This window comes from Diuraphis noxia, unplaced genomic scaffold, assembly GCF_037042655.1.
Source record: "Diuraphis noxia isolate RWA-SAM2 unplaced genomic scaffold, SU_Dnox_SAM2 contig0006, whole genome shotgun sequence".
Lineage (NCBI taxonomy): Eukaryota > Metazoa > Arthropoda > Insecta > Hemiptera > Aphididae > Diuraphis > Diuraphis noxia.
The window spans coordinates 643,262-666,731 of NW_028301716.1; the positions used below are offsets into that span (position 1 = coordinate 643,262).

A 23,470-nucleotide genomic window follows, 5' to 3' on the forward strand; every position below is an offset into this window, starting at 1 on the left:
CCCGCCCTTGCCACACAATATACTATATCTTAGGTAGGCTTCAAGACATGTCGTTTCAGTCTTGCAGACTTGCAACATATTAGATAGCGAATTCAAGTTCAGCACAACGAATTTTATATTTCTTGCTTTTTTTTTTTTTGGTGTAAAATGGATCTATTGGTGGAATTTAAAGATAAACACATTATTTGAGTGTTGCTATTTTTGTTTTCTACTCGCATTTTTATCGTATTTCAATTTGAAAATAATTTGTGTTTAAAATATATTATAGGTAATTAAAAACGCATTTGATGGTATATTAGTGTAACAAAATAGATGTTATATTATTAGATAAATATTATAAACATATATATATAATATTATGTAATATTATTAGATTATTACACATAATAATAATTATTATATAACTGCAACTGTGGTTGAAAATCAACCACCTAAAAAAATACAAAAACCAAACTATATATTATGATTTAAACCACGACCGCGACATATCATGTAATGCTACATCATGACTGTTATTATATTATGAACAGTTAAAACGGTGGCTCACTCTGTATGTAATATGGATTTATCATAATCCGCTATATTATAATGAGTTCACGCCACATATAATACCGTATTTTAATAATAATAATAATAACAATATTGTTTAACGCATCTCTGTCCCGGAATTACCGAGAACATAGTATTTGCAATTCAGTAGGTAGGTAAACTTTATCTAATCACTCAAAGTGCCTTCGCCGCCTCCAACACAGCCATGCAAAGTTTTCCAAAGAATATAATATTGTGGTATACATGTATAATATTTATAATATTATTATAGCGGTGTGAAAAACTTTGAACGCTCATCTCTCCGCGCTGTCTACATCCGCCACACTGCAGGTCTGTCTTAGACACCGTGAACTTTTTACTACGAACCGTTTGTCTTACACCAAAACAAATCAAACTTTCACTAAAATGGATAACATGAAAATATACCGTTGACAGAGGCCACCGAAAAAGGACCGGGCTGGAGACGGTTTGAAGGTCGAATTGTGATGGTGATGGTGGCGGACTCAGTTGGTCTTAAGAGAATTTGTTTGAAATTTGCACACGAAATGTTTTCAGACGAGAAACGACGAACTGTGGAAAACAGTTTCCTTCCGAATATTATAATAATCATAATTATTATTATTTTCTACATTGCAGCTCTCGTCTCGTCCGACTAAGCACGTTTCGGATCGACTGCGCGATCACCCGTTTTTTCAGTGGGTCGTGAGTGGTCAATTTATTGGATGATTGTGTCTGAGTGATAATTTTCAGTATTGATTTCGAGTGAAATATATGTGTCTTTTTATACTGTTCATAATCATTTTGTCAGTCAAATTCTGATATTTTCATTTCATTTAATTTTATTTTCCTTTGTTATTTATACAAATTCATACGTTATTTCAAACATGTGTAGATATCATTGACGTAAATTAAAATATATTAATGTAAATCATGTTAAAATAGAATATTATTTAGATATTATGTCAATAGGATTTTGTTATTAAAAAAAATAATAATAATAAAAATAATTTAGACTCAATATCAGAATGAAATTGTTTAATAATTTTAAATAAATTTTGTGAGGTCAAAACTAAATTAGAGTTTCGAAATGCATTGTTACATTCAAAAGTTATGATAACCATGTGAAAACCCACACAAATGATACCCTACAGGGTCAATGATTCGATTTCTGTTGTCATGGTATAATGTGGTTGTAAGACACTTAGTACGGTCACATAGAAAAAATTAAAATCGCGGACGGTTTGTTGAATTTCAGAATTTCAGATAGTAATAAAATGTATACGGCAGACATTTTGTTCTATTTTAGGTAGAAAAAATGTATGCTTATCATATATTTTGTTATTATAAACAAATAATCACAAGTAGTTAACAGACATATATAACAATAATAATAATATTTGTTTTAATAAATTCGTGCAATGTACAGGCTTCGTTAATTTTCTTCGAATTCGGTGCGAACTCTTTTCATGATTTATAGACAGAAGAATTTAAATTTTTAATTCTCTACAATAACTAATAACTCAAATTTTCATATTGGTTAGTGCTAGGTTTTTCAGCATCACTAGCAACACCAGCTATTAAATGACGAATTAAACACAAATTTTAAATCATATAGAGTTGATATTTTTAACGGGCAATGAAGTATTAATGTTATAAAATTAAATATAAATTAATAATAATACGTAAGAACATAATATTATACTCTATTTAATGTTTAAAAAAACGTCAAATACTGGCTTGAAAATTTGTTGAAGTCAATTAAGTCTAATTGATCATAAGCTGAAACGTGTATGTATAGTTACCAAATAGTTTTACGAAAAACAAATTAATATTAAATAATTTTTTTACAAATAGAAGCAGTCTGCCATCACTCTGACGAAAAAATGGAGAAAAAAAATTATTCATGCAACATCTGTGACAAATCATTCAATAAAAGTGGTAAATTGACAAAACATCGTCGCATACACACTGGTGAAAAACCGTACGCGCGCGATGTCTGTGACAAGACATTCAGTATGAATTACAATCTAACAACACATCGAGGCACTCACACTAGTGAAAAACCATACGAGTACGATGTGTGTGACAAATCGTTCATTCAAAGTGGCCATTTGACAACACATCGACGCACTCACATTGGTGAAAAACCGTACACGTGCGATGTGTGTGACACGACATTCTTCACGAATAGCAATCTGACAACACATCGACGCTCTCACACTGGTGAAAAACCGTACGCGTGCGATGTGTGTGACACGACATTCAGTATGAATTACAATCTAACAACACATCGAGGCACTCACACTAGTGAAAAACCATACGAGTGCGATGTGTGTGACACGACATTCTTCACGAATAGCAATCTGACAACACATCGACGCTCTCACACTGGTGAAAAACCGTACGCGTGCGATGTGTGTGACACGACATTCAGTATGAATTACAATCTGACAACACATCGACGCACTCACACTGGTGAAAAACCATACGAGTGCGATATGTGTGACAAATCGTTCGTTCAAAGTGGTCATTTGACAACACATCGACGCACTCACATTGGTGAAAAACCGTACACGTGCGATGTGTGACAAATCGTCATCTACAAGTTCCAATTTGACAAAACATAAACGTACGCATATGGCACTCTGATCAGTTTGACCAAAGATTTGAGATCCAAGGATCATATTGAAATAGCATAAATCATGTTAACATAATATAATGTTTGCACTGATAATATTATGTTGTGTATGTTATGTTTTATGATGAATATATTATTATTTAACACTTTGTTTATTAATTATTTATTCTTTATTTAATCGCATAAAAATAAATTATAAAAGTTATTCTTACAATATATAACTTAACATCTCAATACATAATAATCTACATATTGAGCATAGCAGCATGATGATATGCTGGATAGTGATAACAATAGATTATCACTTATTATTATCACATCTCTCCTTTATGTTTTTCTTATAATAAATAATGTACTTATTGTCACAATATAATTTCGTATAAGATTTAGTAATACATTGACATTTACAAAATAAGCTTAATATTGAGATAGTGCAAAGAAAACTTAATAGTGTATGATAATATATATATAAACATTTTTAATATTTAAATTAGAGCGTAAAAATAATCTTATAAGTTAAGTTATTTTTAAGTTTGGCTACCTTTTTACCTATCCTGGTTTTATACTCTATTTGGATTGTTTGGCTAGACATTTTGTTGTAATTGTTCTATATCATTAGACTTGCAAGACTCTTCTTTTTCACTTAAATGTTGTTTTGACTACCTATTCTTAATTTCTTAAGAAAGGTGGTATATTCCTCTTTATGACCTGTCACATTTGTCTTTTACAAAATAGGATCTGGTTTCAATCAGTTTTTTAATTATTGTTCTTTCATGCCAATTTTTTGTGAACTTGTCGTGAATATAATCTTTTTTACCCTCCTCAAAACAACTAATATTTTTATTTACGCCTTTGTTATAATACAGAGCTTATATCTTATATGATATTATAATAGATTTTATATGGAATGTAGGGAACACTACTAATCCCGTAGCAGAGGCTCAGTACTTTCAACATAAAGTGCGTCTCTATTCAAACGAATGTACAGTTTTGAGACAGTAGTATCTTTAAAAAGGTATAATAATATTAACTGTAAACATAATATTTATATTATTATTATTATATTATAGATCGAATTTTAAAACTTTCGAAATAATGTATAATTAAAATAATGTGTTTATGGAGTATAATAAATTATGGCCTTATTAAATTGTCTGATGTAATTCACAGTGGTTGACAGAATTTGATCCAAATTGTAAACTATGTTCATTTTAGTTACAAACAAATTCCACCCATTGAAATAAGAATGATAGAATCTAAATAGGTTTCTCAATTTTATAATTTTTTTGGATTCATAAATGAATTATTTTAACTACGCCTATCGTGGTAATATTTAAATATCTACTTCAAACCTATAAAATACAATCTGTGTATATTGCAATATAGTAACTCAATGTACTCAAGTATATTGAATATCAATAAAATCATAATTATAAAATTAATATGGATCAGGAACACCATCATCTAATATTACAATATTTTTTGATTATTAATCATAATGCAGATTTAATAAGAACACATTTTAACCAATTGTAATAGTTGTTAAACGAACGTATCACCTAAAAACCAAATAAATACGAATTATCTTCAACCGGTAGCTATGAACCAATAATTTTTAATAATTGTAATTATTATTACAAATTACAAGTAATGTAATTTGAACTAAACTGGCTTACGACTTATGGTATTATGTTCAGCGTTGTCCGTTTCAAATTACGATTAAAAATAAAAACTAATTTTAGATTATCATTCACCGAGTAATTTTAATTGCAAAACAATTATTGCAAATCCACAAAAGTATAATTGATTGCCAATCAAAATTTAAAAATGTGGATTTGCGAAAACATGCGTAAATAATTTTACGACCAAAACGTCGACTAATTAGTATAAACACAGCAATTTAACTTTATTATTGTACATAATAGGTAATATACTGTTCGACTCAAAACTTATATGAAGTATAAAACTACGTATTTTCGATTCCTTTATGGTTATGAATACGAATAAATAGTAATTTGTAAATAGGTATCTGTTTAATGATTTTCTGACTTTGTATGAGTTTTTTATTTGTTTTCTGGTGTAGAATATACAACAATCAAAAGCGTCGACTCTGGTCCTAATGATAAATTTTATAACATTGTCATTAGTCGCTGCATGATAGACGATGCGCATCTTTTATTTGAACTAGGTTTTCATAAAATTAAAATATATATTTAAAAAAATTTTTAGCTACTCAATCATCTACCTTATTAACGTACATGTTATATTATGTATATTACAGTAGGTGCAGCTTATTGATATATATTTTTTTAATTCAGTCTTTATAAAACAATTTTAAATAAAAATAAATTTAATAGTTTACACAAATTCATTAATGGTTAATATTAAAAAAAATAAATAAGTTGCACGATCACTATGTAGAATATATATTTAATAAATGATTTTAATAACTTTTTAAAAACTGATTTTAGTTAATTTAAAATACATTAATGTGTCTATTTCTCGGCCACGTTGACTTTTAACATTAAGAGTAAGATAAATTATTTGTTTTCATTAATATTCTCCCATATTTGGCCATGTGTATAATACAATTGATGCATTACAATATTATTGATGTGCCACGCGTGCTACCCAACCGTGGGAATCGAGGGAGACACGTATGGAATCACGACAACTAGTCATAAACTAATTAAACCTCAAACGCGTGTCAGTTGCACTCTGTAGTTCAATAGAGAGGCGAACTAAGAAAATATGCATATTGTGATGCGTCCCTCATGCGCGCGCGCGCGAGTGTGTGTGTGTGTGTGAAGAATGATACAAATCGTACAAAATCATAGCAGCTATTGTGCCGATTCAGCTAGGTCGGCTAATGATATTTATTTATTCAAATTTAAATTGAATACTGGCCAAAGTTAATAAAAAGTAACTGTTTGTGAGTATAAATTATAGTAAGACATAATAAACGAACTAAAAATAGGATAATATAGAAACACAATATACTGAAAATATCGTATTATGCTTCGTTTTATGGCTACAGCTGGTGTGGATTGCCTTCTTTGGAAAATTAAATTAAGTTAGTCTATGGCACTCGGTAAAAAAAGAAAAAAATTAATTTATTTAATGGTGTGTTATAACCGTAAGAATTTCTATAATTATGATAGTTTGAGGAAAACGCATCGAGGCACATGAAGACGTAAAATGTGATTATATTTAAATAGTTTGAACAAATAAATGAGATATCAACAAGTCAGCGTATTTTTGTTAGTGTATTCAGGTTATGATAATATTTTGGATAGGTAATTGAACTTTTGGTGTTTTCTATGGTAGTAACAATTTACAAGATAAATAGCCTGAGAACCTTCGCTGGAGTTAAAGTGATTCAATTTAACTTACCTGTGAAGGATTCCAAAGTAAATAATAGTTCCTACTCGATCTAATATGTTTTTAGACAAAATTAAGCTCAGTATAGCGTTGTGAACGACGAACCCTGAATACGTTAATCCTCAAACTCTTGTGTAATTCAGGTGGGACAAGAATGACAAATTAGATGCTAAAATTGCTCAAAAATAATATGATTACCAACATTATGCATGTAGTGATGTATCATGTATCTGCGGGGCGTCGTAATTTTTAATACAAAAGCTAATTTATGAAAACGTTTTTGATGTCAATAATACTGAAGGAAGGGGTAGTAAATTTTTTTCTAAAATTATATAGTCCTATACGCTCTTAGATTTTTTGAGTAAATTCAAATGGCAAAATTACGATCACACGGCGTTCTAGATAGCCGATTTAGCTACACTACTGTCGTCAGTCCAATTTTCAGATATTTCAAGATTGAACATTATTGATAAATTATGATTACCTAAACGTATAGTGTTTGTATGCATTTAACGGTCTTACATTATAGTATTGGAATAATGTAATTTTAGATTGTACCATCGATCGGTTAATGTCATTGTTTTCAAGCATAATATGTTATACCTACTTCAATGCAGTTGACCAATTTCCCGAACTTTTTGAGTTTAATGATACGTATCCGTTCGGAAGTTAAGAGTAGAAAAGGATTTAATTCCACTATACATCGTTTGAGTTTCGTCGATACATATTACGACGAAGCGTGAAACAGTAAATATTAGCAAATAACAATGTCGACCTTTGTGGAATGACAAAACAAAACGAATTCATTGTTTGCTCGAAAATAACTAATATTTGAATTGGCTATAAAAAAAGAAATAAAAATCAAACAACAAGCTAGTTGAAATTTAATATGGTAAAAAAATCAAGTAATCTCAAGTTTATATCGTTGCATAATTTTTTAATCGATATACACTCGAACCATTTACTATTGCCACCAATCGTCAATTTTTTGACCACCTTGAAAATTTTTAATATAGATTTCGTTACTAAGACATAATAATATCAAAGTGCCGAGTACATTTATATTTTACACAGCATAAGCAGAGTTCATGGTTAAATATTTTTGAAGGGTCACATAAGAAATCTGGGAATTGTTCACGGGCCATCAAACTGCTAAACTTAGTAAAAGAAAATTATAAATTATTATAGGTACTAGAACGCGTAGTTTTTTCTGGTTTTACCTCTTTTTATTGTTTGTAAGTTGGGTAAAATTTGTCTGCTTGTCATATCGGTCTTCCGGCCGTTATCTGGTGACCTCTGATAAAAAGGTTTTGAATATTTGTATAATTCATGCAGGAATTTAAGGAGTGCCCTACGGTAAATAAAATATTATTTTTTTGAGATAAGATCCTCTTGAAAATAGAAAATATTTTTGAAAATCTATGGACACGTATACAACACAATATTAACCTCGGAAACTATATCCGTTTGAATTCCAGGTACATTGAAATTTTTACAAACCTAAAAATCGTCATCTTAAAACAATAAATTATTCGTGGTAAAAAAGCTGCCAGGTTAGGTTAGGTTGGGAAGAAAAGTAAGGTACGTTTGATAGAATACAATGACGCGTGTTAATGAAACGTTGTAAGTATACATTTGAATTTTGAAAAATATAGAAATCTCGATATAAATGCGGCACGATTATATTATATTTTATCGATAACGATTTAAAAGGTAAAATGGGGATGAGCACGACTTGCTGCATGCACTCCAGATCCACTCCGATCATTTCGTACATTTTAAGCGATATTGTTTGAACACGCGAAATGTCTTGTTTATTATAGGACTCTGTTTTACGCGTGCAGGTCGTGTGTGTATATATATAGTTTACGCCGTCTGTTTGGATTTGGTTTGTTTGTGTTTTTTTTTCTTCACCACCGAATAATTCATTTTAACGGCAGTTTTGCGCTTCACACCAGGTCGTCGACGGTGGCTTGCGTGTACCTACCTCATCCATACCTGCCTATATATTATAAACTAGCACGGGAATCGGGTATTATTTGTTTTCCTTTGTTTTTGTTTTTTTTTTTTTTTTTTTTTACACTCGTAGAATTACATCACGTTTTGCCGCTATATACACGACGAATTCGGTTAGGCGACGAGAAACGAAACGAATCAACGCCGACGACGGTATATATACAACAGTCAACGATATTTATATACGTATACACATCGCCACGGCTGGGAATATAGAGTGTCAATAGTGCAAAACAAAAGCCTCCCTGTATCTATATTTTGAAGTATATACGTATGTAGTAGCTACCTTACATGGTAGTATTTTGCATTATTCGACCGAGTGCGAGAAAATAAAAAAAACTCGCCTTGTTTCAACCCCGAAGATGATAATAATAATAAATTACACGGAGTTATATTATAATATAGTATGAGGTACTAGCTGTAGTATTGCCCATGCTTAAAATTATTATTTTATATCTTTATATTGTGTTTCGTTTTGCGTATAAATATATATATTATATATAATATATATTATGATAGGTACATGAAAATTGCAACGATTGATTTCACGATCTTTCGTTTCACAAAAATTATATTATTATGGACGACATGTTTCCGATGAGAAAACAAAAACGATTTCAGATATTTACGTTTTTGTAGTAAGGATAATAATAATATCCTTAAAAATTGTTTTACAAAATTATAAAATTTATGTAATATTGTATTTAGTGTTTATTAGGTGCATACTTGTATTATTCTTATACACTATAAATATTGATTACTATACGATTTTTACATCTTCGTCACGACCCTCGTATCTTTCAAACTTATAGGTAGTTATAATAATGTTGCTAAACTTAAGAAACTCTGTGTTAAAAAAAAAAAAAAACTATTCGTTCAAATGTTGATTTTGAAACGTCCAAATTTTCATTGAAATTTAGCGCTTAATTATGATTTTAAGATCGAGAATGGAGTTCTTATATACCAATGAACGGTAAAAGTCTGTGTCTCAAGACTGTCGCCAGGTATTAGGTACTGCAAAATATCTCAAGAATTTGAAAATAATATAGTCTTCACGTGTATTTGAAATTTCCAAAAATCAGATTTTGAATAATGATGGGAAAAAGTGGGTTGGTACCGCAGTAGAACAGGCTTATGATGAGTCTGCATCCGGTTTATAGGATTATACACTCTGCTTGCGTATATAGTATATTGAACATTTATATATAAATTATACGAGTTCGCGTAGGTATAATTAAATTATTTTTAAATTTCGATTGAAAGTTTTTCAATTTATTTTTGAACGTATGTAGCTGAAATGATGGCATTTCACTGAAATACAATATTAGTTTTGTCACAAAAACATATATTTCAAGTACAAAAAAAATAAATATTTAAGTTAAGTGACCCCTGAGCCAGTGACCTGGCTAGATCATTTGGACATAGATATTTAAATTCATGTTTTTGTTTTTGTTTTTTATCTTAATTTAATTTAATGTGATACTGACTGTAATATTTGTTTTATTTTGCTTGCATGATATTCACTTTACTAGGGCATTTTGTCCCAAAAAATGTTCATTTAGTTATAGATATTTGAATAATAATTTAATTTAATTTAACCAGTTAGACATCTAACTAGGAAATTTATGTTATTGCTCAATTTAAAGTCATACGAATAAGTAAATAAATACAACCGAATTCGTAACTTGTATACATTATATATTTTCTTCGTCGATTATTAAAATAAATTAAAAACTCGACTGAAAAGGTCTTCAGTTACAGGTACACATTTAAAATATCAAAGATATAGTATTTGTTCAAGTATTTTAGTTAGTTATTTTTATTTTGAATACTTTTGGTTTGGCATTTTAGACATTTTCTTCTCATTCAAAATGTTATCGAGTACCGAACATCGTTATTTCATTCCAATATTTTGCTGCCAAGTATCGTTTAAGTCTAGTGGGTATTAAATGTGGGTGTGGTCCGACTATGACAAAAAACAATAATTAACACAACCAACGAAATATTTCAATACAATATCATACCTTTGAAATGCAACAAACATTAATATACTCGGATTGTGTTAAATATGTGATCTACTGACGAATTTATGGTCTATTTTATATGAACTACCGACCAACTTTTTGATACTTCATGGTACTTAAAAATGTAATGTACCTACTTACCAAAATTTTGCTTTTATATTGTAAGTCTTATTTAAATCTGATAAACATAAACAAAAAATCTTTGGGTTTTTATTGGGTAATGCATGACAGCCACTATTAGTTTTAAATTTACCTGATGATACAAACAGTCTCTTTTGGAAATTAAGTCACATTAATTATTAGTCACACAACGCAATGCAGTTATAATGCACGTAGTCTAACCAAACCTAACCAAAAATTTGACGTTTGATAATAAAATGGCATTTTATTCTTCTACGTCATCTATTAAATCAAAAACAAACTTTCCAACGAAATTAAAAATAGTATGTAATTACATAGTTTAACAGGTAACTGTTAAATAATACAGTAAGCCGTTTAGTTTGGCCAAAAAGTTTGTTATTTCCATTAGTGCCAAATTATTATGACATTTGATGTCTGCTGTACATATACGTATACTATATTGCCCAACAAAATAAAAACCAAAAGTATTCACCTTCATCTATCACAAGCTATGCTTATTAAAGGAGTATAAACTATTTTTATTAGGTTTATAATATTTTACTGTACATTTTATTTTATGATGCAAAATAAATTATTATTTATGATTTTAAAAGTGAACCAATTACTTTTTTAAAGTGCCAGTATACATATTATTTGTTTTTTTTTTTTTATATTTATAAAATTCTAGTAGAATTTTTATTTTCTATTTTTTCAAAGTGCGTGTTTTTGATCTTATTTTATTAATAGCCATATAATTTGACAATGATTGTTTAATATTTTTCTTTATCTAGAAATTTATTACTATCATAATCTTCTTTTATATGGTCCGTAAATTGCGTGATGGTCGCTAAAGATGCTATTCTTCTAAATTCACCACAAATAAATGTTCATCCGTAGGGTCATTATAATATAAGAGCGTCATTACGATAAAAATTAGCATATAGGATCACATAGGAGTTTCACCGGTACTTTTAAGTTAAGGTCATCAAACCTGTTATGTCACTTAAACTGTTGGGAACATTATGAACGGTTTCCATTGTAATAATTAAACTATTTCCATACAATACTATAAATATATCATACATTACAACCAATTGTGGGGCTGTGGTGGGCAAACATGAGATCGCCAGACAATTAAATCTTGAATACGGTTTTCTTTAAATCTTCGTAGCTAGCAGCAATTTTGCTTCATTTCCTTTTGTTTTTAACACAACGCTTTATCACCCTGGGGATTTTATTCTCTTTCCTGGGTGTTTCATCTACTTTACTCGCGCTACCAACTTATTTAATATCGTCCTAAACCCTTAAGCCTTTTAGCCCATTTTGATCCAAATCGCAGATTATTATATTTCAGTTTTTATACCAAGCTATGGTCCAACAATAAATACCTTGGTGCCATCAGTTTTACCTCTATTTACATGTGCGTGTATGTGTGTGATTGTATAATTTTACGAAATTTGAATATAATATTTTTCTTGTTTTTTTTTTTTTTTTTTGTTTTTTTGGGGGGGGGGGGGGGCTAACAATAACTTTAAGGTTCCCTTGTGTGGTAATCACGGAATAGCATATTGTTACATATTGTTACATAGGTATACATTTTTAACCATGTTAATTTTTCTCACATTTGTCCTTTGTACAACAAGTCCGTACATAAAAAAGAAATCTAAAATAAACTCAAATGAATAAAAATAATGCAGCGTGCGTCACAGTTAATAATTCACACCCAGTAGTACAAACAGCAATTGTGTAGGTAATGATAATATTATCATGACAAATTGCTGTCTGAGCAGTATAGTATTGTATGATAATCTATGTTTAATAACTAGTTTTAGGCACCGTAGAATACATAACCGATACGCTCGCCTAACAAATACTTATACTTAAATCCAACGAATCCACTCTTATCTCAGCACTGCACTATTGGATTACAGATAACAATATACTCAATATAACTCAATTTAAGTTATCACCCTAGATGCACTCGAAAATGTATTATCAGCAACTGTGGTGCAGTTATCGCTCGATCTGTCCAAATCTGTGATACCGCATATTATTTTTGTAACGTATAGGTAGTGCCTTAGTTTTGACTAGCGTGTACAGTCGAAGTCAAATGTCGACATCTCTAACGAAGGATGAAGGACGTGATTCGATTTTTATATTACTCTTTACTGCAGATAACTGCTGTTAACGAAAACGGTGCAAAATAACGTTCCAACAACATTTTATCTAAGAAAAACGATACAGAGAATAAAGTAAAAAATATATATATACCTACCGTTTTAAGACAATTGAAACGGAATTCGATTTTATAAAGCTTACTAATCGATGGTATTACAGTAATTGTGTAGGCAATTGTATTGAGTAACGACCATCTTCGAACAAATAAATGTGCACGAGGACACGCTAATTCTTCTCATGGCGTTACCCTCTTCGTGGTATACCAGGAAATAATCTACTGACTAATATAATTCCACCCGAGTACAATGATGGTATCTTTGTAGGTCGTAATGCAATTGCTACGGTCGATAGGAGTAGACTACAATTATAAGTTTCTCTCTCTCTATATATATATAGTGACACGAATGCCTCGTAACATCCGCAACGTGCTAAGACTAGAAATTAGAAATTTCGCGCGGGTACCTGACGTTTCGATTTTTGTGATTAAATTCGGTCATTCGCATGCATGCCCCGACCGATTAATATCCCCAGCTTGGGGGCTAGAGGAATATATAATACGATTCTACATTATAATTTGTTTACATTTGGTACTGGAGTAGGACCTACATTATACCATGAACAGTGTGGTGTGTAGTACATATTACACATTTCGTCCACGACAAAAGCGATCATAAATGCGAATTGTTTCAGATGGTTCAATAGGTGCTGAAATAAATAATATACACGTTGGTCATTGAAATCGAAACGATGAAAAATATATAATAATATGTAGTTTGTACACATGTCATCTTTACAAATATTATCATATAGTTATAATATTTTCCATGATCCGTGTAATATTTTATTATTATTATTACTGTCGATTGTATAATGAAATTCGGTTTATATATTATTTATACTTAAGTCTATTTGCAAATATCAATAATTATAAAATTTAGTTATTTATAAAAATCCTGGTTATTAAATGATCGGCGAATAAATTAATAAGTATTCAAACAGGTAATTACTATATTTTGTTGAGGTTATACTAATTATTCTTAATAACTTATAAATTAATATCTACTTAAATACTTAATTGTGGTTAAAAGTGTCTTTTACGGTATTGAAATTGTTCGTGCATTTCGAAGAGGTCAAACAAAACGTTATAATACAATCTATGTGACCTCTTTATTCGATAAAATATAACGATATTATTTAACATTAAAATAACTTCGACGTTTCATATAATATTATTAAGCCAATCCACTCCGTTTTTCCTACAATGTCAGGCCAATGCTATACGAAAAAAAAAAAAAAAAAATACCTTTACGACAATGTACGATGACGTGGCGCCATGTCGTGTAGTTCGTGTCTCGATGTAAACGATCTCCGTCGTTGATTAATCGACGTCCGGACTGTTGATAATGATTGTTCTTACGTTAATTAAAAGTATTTATTTTATGTTGCGATATTTGTAGTAGCGTCGAGACCTCCTGGTAGAAGGGGGCTAATTTTTATTTATTTATTCGACTAGTTTCCGAACGCGATTTAATATTACGAGTACTATATGCTTAATGTTTATACTAACTATACTATACTATTATGTTTCACGAGTACTCAGCGTACACAATTATACACAATTTAAGATATTATATAATATGTATTGGCACGGATGTTGGAAAAATCGATGAAAAAGTGGTTGAAAATTCTGTGTGTTTTTTCACTTTTTTCTGCAAAAGTAGCTAGAAATCAATATTGAATGTGGCTTTTCGAATGAAAGATCAAGCACTTTTCAAATGCTGCGTAGGCGTAACCTATTAATGTCTGTATAAGCATTTGAATAAAATTTGATAAACCAAAAGAAATAGGTAGTAATAAAGAATTAAAATAGAAGTCCGTATAGTTAAGACTAGTGCAGTATCCGAGGACCGGATAGTAATGCGTTTAATTTTATTTGTTTCTTATGTTTAGTATACATAGAGTCCATCTGTACACAGCTTACGCATATCTGATATGAGCGTCTTTTAGTATTTTAGTAATAACTCGAAGTGCAATAACTCGTACGTGTAATCGTTTGCTTTCTGCAGTAAGTTCCAATCTGCACAGTCGTTATGTGTGAAAACATTGTGGTGCTTTTCTACCTGTCAAAAACGGGTGGAAAAAACAAAGTGAGAAATTACCCTTATCCAGAAATCAATATAGATCCGGGAAAACTACTTTCGGACCAGAATAAGAATAAATACCTTTTATATAGTTCTTACAATAATACAGCTATAATACACGCGGAATATCATGTTGATTTATGTAACTGAAACTCAAAACAATTATTCATTTTAATTTTTATTCAGCCGTTAGAAATTTTCGCGTTTATCCTATTTTTTTTTTAAATTTCAAGCACGACCATTGTGCAAAACCTACTCGTCTGCGGCTCAGCATAGGCACCTATACATATGCGTTTTGCGAAACCTAATATTGTTGTGACCCACACTTTATAATGATATATAATGTCCGTACTTCGCGTGCGTTTATTGAAAAACAGTTTTTTTTCGTCTGTCTTTTTTTCTCTTTTATAGTTTTCATTTTTTCCCCTGTCACTGGTAAAAAAAGCCCTCACCGTCGAGCATTACAGACTTTTATTTTTCATCTCTTTAATTTTTTCACTCTGCAGTCCCCCTCTCTCCCTTTACGTATTAAACTTTTTTCTTCATTTTCGTTTATTCACGCCGCGTATAGGTACTTTTTTTCGTACACTGTGTTTCCGCTGTTGTGATATTACTAGGCGGCCGCCTCTCTTCTAAAAGAAAACCACTCCTGAACGCACCGCGGCGACGAATAACAATCGCAGAGAGTCTCCTGCAGCTTTATTTATGGTCCCCTCCCCCATTTTCCACTTCAGGTGAAATTGTTTTTGTCTTATTAAACACACTTGTTATAGGTACATATTACAATGAACCCGTACACATTTTATATGATGTGACGTCATGCGAACGAATATAATTTTTCTGTGTAATATGGAATGGATCAGTGTGGCCGCTGCAGCGATCTGATGAACAGCGACGAACGACAAAAAATGATGTTGTGCCGTTTCCTCGACGAGTATTATTTCTGGAAATTTTTATATTACTTAAAGATAATTTAAAGATATTTTTACATACATAGAATTTGAGAAAATAGATGTTTTAAATTTTCCAAATCTAAATAAACTATTTTAAAACTATACTGAAAAATTGCAGAAGACGAATTCTCTTTAAATGATTTTGATTATTTTGGTGCAACACAAACAGAGCTGGGCCGATCAATAACGGCGCTCCGGGAAGAATAAAAATGTACGCCCCTCCCTAAATTTTCAAATTTAACTATATAAAATTTTGCGCCCCCATTCCTACTCCATATTTTGCGCCACTGGCAGGGGCACACTTTGCCAAGCCCTCGGCCCGGCCCTGAACACAAAAAATATTAGTAAAACATTCACAATTATATGAATTATATAAATTATAGGTTTCTTTACACAATGAAATTTTAAAAATATTTCAACTAATTTTGAGCGATTATAATTGTAAAACAATTATTTTTTTGCCATAGTCGAGGTACATTTTGGGTTCGCTGATGATTATATGATATACAACAAATTCCACATGAGATTATTGAGATCGTTATGATTTCTATCTGCACGAGTGCTCTAAAACTTTACGAAATGCCTCATTAAATGTATCCGTGTGGTATAAATATGACTACCCTAATATGGTTGTTTTTCATACATATAAACTGCGTTAATTGTTAACAGAATCTTGTGAATATAATCGAAATTTGATTCAATCAGTTTTGAGTTTTTTTTTTTTAATCCATCCATTTTGGTGCGCCCTGTATGCAATATCTCAACACTATTTGCATACATAATAATGTTATTTTGTACACTAACTGCCTATACGTCACGCGCCGAGCCGTAGGAATAGATTCTTTACTCCGTGGAGATCGAGCAGGAGAGTCAGCAGGGTCGTGTGTGTAGGTTTTTTTCTACAGAATAGCGCCAGACCACCGCCTCCGCCGAAGCTCGCAGACAGAAAAACCGCGGCGCCTATTTGTCCGACGGATTTATCGTAACAAAACGTGATTGATCGACGTTGTATTCGGATGAGATAAAGGTCTGTACAGTTGTAGGGGTAGGTATATCGAATACACGTCTCAACGTTAAGTCTTGCGTTGGGTGTGTGTACTTCGTCCCGTTAGGGGGTAGTTTCTTTCACTCGATTTGTCCGATTCGGACATCCCTTTTTCGTATTTTTGCTTCGAAGAAAAAAACTGTGAATTGCGCACCGGATGTAAAAAAAAATATATAAGAAAAATGAATTCACTTTTCTTCTATTCAAAATCCAATATACTCGTAATTGGTAATGGGAAAAAGATCGATTGGTGAATTAGAAATGCTCTTATAGTTGTTTGTAATAACCTAAGATGTTACATATTATTGTAATATACGTTTGCGGTGAAAAATTTAAAAAAAAATGTTTTACTGACCATAGTAATAATAACACTCACTGTGGAAAAATACGATTAATTATTGTAATTTATGACCTTAAAGATAATTTAAGTAAATTACTGTTTAATAAATAAAAAATTGAAAACTATTTTCTTAGCCTATAATTTTCCTCAAGAGTTTTTCAATTTACATCTTTCATCCAATATATTTATAAAATACGATAAGTCATGTTGTCAACATAATCTTTCTTAAGTCTGAACAATCGTATTAGTTATATAATATTATATATTATTCGATTGTTGGTTATATTCAAGTACTTGCTCTAAAAAATATTCTACATTTTACTATCTTATTATTGACGCTCAATTCTTAGGTACGTTTATGACGTAAACATATATATATGATATATATGTATAGAACACGACTTATTATTGCAAAATCATGGCAATATTATAATATAATGCGAGTGGCTTTTAGTGTGACATCGTCAATAATATCTAACGCTAATAATATTACATTATTTCAGTTAAGTTTTGCGTTTCGATATTAGCCGTGTTTCGAGTTACCTACACGTTATGCATATAATGATGATACTATACGAGAAAAAAAAATGGTTAACCTAATTTCTAATACATGCAAGTTCGTCTATTTATGGATATTTCTTTATTGTGCCTATTGCATAATTTTGTTGTTATATTATTCTGGAAATTTAATAATATTATGACGTTTTGTAACGGTTAAAAACAGTTTATCCCCCCTCCCCCCGGAGAAGTTACAGTTGTAGATATGTACCTCACGATATCCATCCCGGTCAACTGTGGTTGTTCAGTTTATAGCCCACCAATATAATATTATTATACATAATATAATGTTATGTAATAATGTTTTTTTTTTATCTTTACTCCTCTCTCTTTATAAAATGTTTATATTATGCGTACCTAAATACAGTGCTGTTACAGTACTGTGCGCGTGCGCAAAACGGTTAGCTTGACTGCAAGCTCACTGCAGATTTATCGCAAGGCTAATAGAGAATTCAGTTAAAAAATAAATAATAAATGATTATGTTCGATGTTATCTTTCCGCTGAATGCATAGCATTATTGTATAATATATTAATACGTTTATAGCGCAGCGATAATTTATAGAATAACCAGGTTATGGAGGTGCTTAATAAAGAACATTTTAAGCCCAAGTATCACAAATTAATAATACTTTCACTGCCTTTAGGCAGGTAATAGGTATTTTATGAACTGACGAGCATGTTTGAGTATGTATATTGAACATTTGATTGAATGTATTATAAAAATAAAATTATATGCTGAATGTCCTCAGACAATCATTTAACAATATAATATTATTGTCATTACTATTCCCCCAAATAAAACGAATTTAATAATATAATCGAACTCCAGGTGAAAACAATACGAGTTGTCGACCACAGGTGATGCTATCTATAATTTTTACCATCAGGATCATATAAACCTATTGTAAACAAACATTTTAAATGAATAATAATTATAAAAGTATTTTTTATATTTTAATTATAGATCTACCTAACTTATGTCAATTTATTGCTTCACCATTTTATAGAATAATAATTATACTTTTTCGAGTTATTCCTTTACTCACGAAGTCACGATGTAATATTTTAGATGATTCACTAACGAGCCATTAACTGACAATATTGTGGATTATTTTTTCTCTGTAGGCATTATTATTTTTCTTTTACGCTAATTAAATAATCATATTTTTTTTTCAAAGAAATACTTTTGTTACCCAAATATGAATTTATTTTAGGTCATCGTGTAGTCATAATATTATTATGTAGGTTTTATATATTTTAAACTTAAAATTTAAAATAATAATCTTTTTTTATGTCATAATACACATTGACTTGAACTAAACCACTTTATAAGTCACAAATTATAATATAATTCTGTGTAGGTTTATTACATTACCACTACTTGCAACAGTGAATATAGTAATAAACCTATAAATATTTATAAAATGTGGTTACGTGTTTTAAAATATTGAAAAAAACTTTCGTTTAACAAAGTGCTAAATATTTTCTAATGTTTCCGTTGCTTGTGTCATATTATAATAATTTTACTTATACATACGATGTTAAAGCTTTGTATTGTTTAATTTTTGATTTTGGATTTTTCTAATAGTTTGATTATACACCATATTTTTAAATAGGTACTTAGTATTCTGTGACTGAACGACATTTTTTTTTCTTAAACTCCTTTTTCTATTGTAAATTATTTTTAAGCAGTTAGATAATTGTACTGACAACTTTGCTGAGCATATTTTAAGTAATTTTCACTAGGTGGCACTTCAATACAATCGTCTACCAGAGGAACATAGAAAGAAAATCAACTCTCCTATCTCAACAATTTTGATATATGTTTATTAACTGTACTCTACTGAAAAATACATCTACAAGTTGTATATAGGTTTATTTATTGAGAATTTGAGATATTATTATTATATCAAAATAACCGATTTTTCAATAATAAAACTTTGATAAAATAAGTAGAACAGAGTATATATATTTCTATCAGTATCTGTATTTAAAAAAATACGTGTTAAAATTTAAAATTATATGTTTGAATCTATGGAAAAAAATGTTTGCATAAATTCTTGATTCTGGTATAGCTCTGGGTCAGGTAGTTTCCTTCTTTTCTCTTTAGATTCCAGAAACTTAGCATTTTAATGACAGCTATATTATAATAGTATACACTAGGTATACAGTCAACAAACAGGATAAGATCATTACTATTTATTAATACTAAAATTCGTCCAATATGGGCTTTTATAGCAAATTACGGACCGATTGAAAAATATTTCTCGAAAGGCCGAGACTATCCAATCCGGCCCTGGACGAGTATAAGTATTTGATATTTCAATCACAGAACAATGCTATGAAATATGAATACTTCTAAACAATTGTATAAAAGTAGTATAAAATTTACCTATACAGTGTATGGTCGCCTCACCTGTCTTTCATCAGGAGTACAGGACGAAAATTCAAAATATGTAGAAAATTAGAAATGTTGTAATATAGCACCTTATTCCCACCCAACCTTCAATTAACGGTGACGATCGAAGACTTCCGAAGAAATTGATAGCATTGTTAAAATTACGTATACTATTTTCGTACTACATCAATACAACTATATCTATTCGTATAATTTATATTATCAATAGGTATATAATATAAACAATTCCGACAAAATAGTTGTGAGCATGTGACATGTTCTACATTCAATAAAATATTATTATTGTTTATTATTTAGTATGGGATAAACTACACAAGAGTCGAAAACTTAAAATAGTTTTATGTTCTTTATACATAATAATTGACATTGGTACCTATCGGTCGTTATGAGAATGTATTAGTCAGTGGCAGTGTGGCACGATCACCTACCAGTGGGTAGCATTAAAATATCACTGAGGGGCACTAGTGCCCCGTACTTTGTATGTTAAAATATGGTATGCAACTTTGATCAATCTAATTTGAAATTTAAACTTTTAATTTTTTAGTTTGATGTTCTAAAAATTATAACAAAACAAATTATGGTTCTAATTCAAAAAAAATTGTCGCAAAATAATGTATGTTATGTATGTACCTACATATGACTTATTATTAAGATCATCATCTTATAAGTCATTATAAATTGTTTGTTATCATACCTAAGTATAATATTATCTAATTTATATTTATTTGACAGAAACTCAGATGAGACATTGCTGAACAAAACTGATGAAATCGTCGTACAATATAAAACGTTTATTACGGACTGTTTAGTGTACATAAACCGTTTCTCGTGCAAGTGTAATACATTATACAGTATTCGACACTCGACATTTTCGGAAGGGGGGATTTGTGTGACAGACGCATCGCTATGCACATCCGTACTCAAATATTCCATATAACGTCGCATTTAGATCCTGGAGGATCATGTCTGAGTCGCTGTTTGATCAAATGAATTATTATCTTCGGGGAAAAAATTGATCCCGACTAGGAGGACAGAGAGGGCTTCCATCTCATCGTAATTTATTCGAGTTAAAATTTGATTAGATTCAATTAATTTTTATCTACATGAAAATAACCGTTGGGTATAAAAGATTTATACGTCCATACAGCTATATTTGAATTATTTGTCATCTTGTCGAGTACCTATACTATATGTACATTGTACAATCAATAAAGTAATTGGAACAAAAAAAAAAAAAAAAAACTGTTTTCATAATGAAACAGTACCTTTATGCGTATTCGCATAATGAGTGATAATACCGTTTCTTTAAACAATTTTTATTCTTGGAAAAAATTTCTGAACAATATTAGTTATAATAGTTTTGAAGTAAATTATATAAGGTCAAATGCAAATACTTAATATCACTCCGGGGTATCGAATAAAAAAATATGAATTTTATAGTCATTATAATATATCAATTTTATAGTCATCATTATACCTATAATATTATATAATTTATAAGTGTGTATTGCATAATACATAATATATTATTAGGTAATTAAGTATTATACAGCCACATTGGCACTTAATGCTTACGTGATGTTCATATTTTTTATATTTTTTTATAAATTTGTAATTGATTTTTTGTCAATATTTAAAGAACTTGTTTTCCCTATACTCTCAAACCACTCCTAATAATTAGATATAAGTGCAATATATAACAACAATAGAAAATGCTTCATGTTTTAATAAATCAAATGTATAGTTAATTTCTTCCACAAATTGTATGTATTTAAAATAAATAAAAATGATACATTTTCATTTTTAATCTAAATTAATTAAACCAATATGAAATACGTTCATTTAATTGTTAAATATTATTAAAGTTACAAACTTAAAAAATTATATTTGCAAATTAAAGACGTCGTCCATGACAAAGATTACAATAAAATGACTGTGTAATGTTTAATATAATAATATAATATTATAGCGAATATATTTATTGAACCTACTAACCTCAGAACGCCACATCAACTTACAATACATTTTTTTACTAAAAATACGGTACCTACTGTAAAAATAAAGACAAGATAGAAAACATTAAAAATTAAATAATATTATACTATACATGATAAAAATGCAGTTAATTTATTAAAATATTCAGAATATTATGTTGACTGACGTTATTCAAGAACTGACATATTATTATAGGTAACAACATTATTTGTATTACCATATTTTTTATAAGATGACTATGACTAAAAATTTGTATAGTGCATTTTGTTCGTATAATATTTAGATAGGTAGGTACCTACATTTATTATAATTTAATTTAACAATATTATTATATTATTATTATTATTATTCTGGTTATCGACTAAATTAAATCTTATTCTATTGCTTGACATGTTTTTAATTAATTTGGGTACAGAACGCACTGCTAAATATTGTTCTCTGAACCGGCTATCAGTCGGGTTCCATTTCAAAGTGCACTTTGAAAACAAATTAAGCATCGAAATGGCCAAGAACAAATTTGTTAAAAAACCTTGGTACTACGGAGTCTTGTTCGAAAACCGACGACAATGCTAATTTGAACACCCATGGATGTAATATTTTGATATTTAAACTAACTTTATGGAATTTACGATTTTAACATGAGTCTTTTTGCGTATGCTGTTACTGATTAATAACAAAATGTCATACAAACGTTTGCTGGTACCTAGACAATGTTCGACCAATTTTTAAACCAATACAATGATATTTAGAAGTCAACCTTGTACGCGCTTTTCTACAATTATGTCTCACAATAATTGTTGTTTTAGTAATATTATATTATTAAACTAGCTGCATGACTTCTCTTGGATTAAAATTAACTTATTTCCCTATTTATTCTGCTTCAGTTAAAATATGATTGCAATTTGTTTACCTTTTACTTGATATTTGATAAAATATGAACTATAATATTCAAGTTTAATACATATAATATTGAAACTATTAAATACAAATTCGTTATTTTGTGGGTACTTATACATACGCCTTCTTAAACAAAATTTGTGAAATTCAAATAACTTATCTCTTTACTTATAGTTAATTATAATTTATGCAAATTTGATCCTTCTTTTTGATAT

The 23,470-nt window shown here is 29.9% G+C and overlaps 1 protein-coding gene and 1 pseudogene across 3 annotated transcripts in view; both read left to right on the plus strand.

Annotated features, from left to right (window-relative positions):
* The window catches only part of LOC149054452 (calcium/calmodulin-dependent protein kinase type 1-like), a 389,323-nt gene that overhangs the window by 74,583 nt on the left and 291,270 nt on the right, over positions 1–23,470 (plus strand). The gene's annotated exons all lie outside the window — the stretch shown is intronic.
* LOC149054454 (uncharacterized) lies at positions 2,433–3,198 on the plus strand (annotated as a pseudogene).